Raw genomic sequence first — 2543 nt, 5'->3', positions numbered from 1 at the left:
AAAATTAGTGTGATAATTATTAATATATTAAAGATATTTGATTTTGCGTATATTTATTCTTTTATTCTTAAGGAAGTGGCGGTAGCAGTGTTTTCATCCTCTTTTCATCAAGTTGGTTGTTTCTTGAATAGTGTCAAATATCGCAGGTGGTGGATGTTTAAAGGATAGACTCACAGTTTCCCCAAAAACTCTAGTTTTTATCTCTTTAAGTGGTTGTTTATTCAAATTAGAATTTTGATATGGTAAAAAAAGCAGAATTCAACTTAAAAAAAAAAGTGTTTAAAGTGTTTTATTGTTTTGTTTATTCTATTTATAGGAAATTGTCTCTAATCTAAGATTATAAATTTTCTCAAAAATCTAATTATTCTCTACATCAATCAAATTAACTTGAATGAAATCATTCCATTAGTGATGGTCAAAATTATGAATTAATATATATAGAATATTATGTATTTTTTTTTTTTTTGCTTTTATTTAAAATGGAATTTTAATGTAATTGAAAGGTAATTTTTTAATTTCTTCAAGAGAAAAGGTTCTTGACGGGAAACATATAGATCCAAATTCCAAATTCCAACCCCTGCTCCCGCCTTTTTAAGCATACGATTTACCTATTCGATGAAATCTACTCATACCTTCTAGTTATTTTGTGAAGTTCTGGGCAAGGAGGGCTTAGGGCTTTAAACATAGCAGATCAGACTGTAGGCTCTCAGATTTTGGGGAAGAATGGCCCGTAATGAAGAGAAGGTGTAGTCTATGCTGAACAGGTTCTTGACATTCAAGAAATAAGAGAAGAATAAACCCAAGGAGAGGCGCTCGTTCTTGGCCTCAGAATGTCGTAATCTCATAGAGGCACACAAATGGAGGCAGTAGATAATATGAGAGATTGGATGAAAGGTCATGGTGATTCAAAACCCAGACCTTGGCAAATGATGAGATCAACAAGCTGATTAGGGAAAAGGAGCACTGGGAAGCTGATATCATAGAGCTTGGCACCCTATTTATGCCAAAGTAGGGTCCAAGATGATAGACTTGGAAGGAAAATAGGTGGATGTGCACAGTGCTGTCAGTGCTACCATTTTGCACTAGCCACAAGACGGTTTTAACTCAGGCTTCACTATATCCCTGTGAATCCTGTTTTGTCCACTAGTTGCTACCGCTTTCTCTATATTTTATGGACAAAAGAGCCAAGGCAATGTACAACATATTAAATGTGCGTTCAATAGTATGATCAAATCATGTGATCCACTATAAGGCTGAAAGTTAAAACTGAATCTATGGTGGGAACTGTGTACTGCTACTATCTAGGCCAAATGATACCTCTCCTCTGCATAATTTCCAGTCATCGTTGTTTATTTCTTCCATTAAGGGATGGGAATGTGAGGGATCTCTTGTCATGTAGTTAAATATGAATTAGGGGATCCCTTGTCATGTAGTTGAATGTGAATTAGGATAGCCTCGGTTAGAGATACTTTGGGGCTGTGAAATTCCTAGCCGTCCTCAAAGAGATATTCAATAAAACCCCCAAGGCAAAGAAGAGGAGGTCTACGTATGAGATTTACAAGTGAAACGATGCAAGTTATTATGGCTACAAGGATGATGAGGATGGGATCTTGGAGAAAGTTGAGCAACTCGCAGAGGAGGAGATGCGGGCCAGGGTGCTGAGAGAGTGGTAGAGGATTGAGTCCGTCGAGAGGGAGGCCAAGTTAACAGTGAAGAGTGGGGAGGTCACTACTGTTAAGCTAGTTCTATTCAAGGAAGAGGAGGATGTGGTGAAATAAATCAGAGAGCAAAAGAAGGGAAACCAATGATAGAGAGAGTGAGAGTCTGTTCCCCATGTGCCCCTACCGGATCAGGAAGAGATTGAGTGCATGGTTATGGAGAAGAAGAAACATGACCTTCTTAGTAAATAGGTGAGTGAGGATCTTCCAGAGGAGCAGTTTGAGGCCAACACAATGCTTGATATTCAACAATAAGGTATTATGTTGAAGCTTATGGATCTTCAGTTTTTTTTTTTCAAATGAGCTTCTCCTTTTCCATGAGGGTGGGGTTGTCAATGCTCCCATGAGGGTGGTGAAGAATTTGTGCATTTCATGTTTCAGAAAAAAAAGGATGATGTTGAGTGTATATCCTTGGTGATTTTGGCAGAATAGTTTTCCTCAGACCTAACACCTAAGTGAAAAGAATCTATTTTATACCCTAAAGCATGTTTTGAACAATTTTCACCATTCATCTCATCTTTGAGAATAGTCAGCACACAATTTACATAATAATTATTTGATAACCTGTTCAAAATTTGAACAATTCCATCCCAAGTGCATTGGTTTAAACTTAGTGTTAGATTAGTTGTGATCATCAGTTATATATCAATATAGTGTTTCAGTAGTTTTGTACTCTTAGCTTCCTTTAGTATAGTCTATCTGTTAGTGAATTGTTTCTCTTATTTAAAAGGTTAAAGTTCACATGTGATGCTTCTTTTTGTATTTAGACATTGTGACTCATGTATTATTATGATATGAAACAAAAGCTTTCACACTACACAATTT

General features: G+C 36.4%; 1 pseudogene; it reads left to right on the top strand.

The window, feature by feature from the left end:
- Positions 1-723: 723 nt before the first annotated feature.
- LOC149235417 (uncharacterized) lies at positions 724-1973 on the top strand (annotated as a pseudogene).
- Positions 1974-2543: the final 570 nt, after the last annotated feature.

The sequence above is a fragment of the Pinus tabuliformis genome, chromosome 8, assembly GCF_031772625.1.
Source record: "Pinus tabuliformis cultivar Carrire ecotype Pingquan chromosome 8, CPIR1, whole genome shotgun sequence".
NCBI classification, from domain to species: Eukaryota; Viridiplantae; Streptophyta; class Pinopsida; order Pinales; family Pinaceae; genus Pinus; species Pinus tabuliformis.
Note: the sequence above shows the minus strand (reverse complement) of the source record. Positions and strands in the feature narration are given on the sequence as shown.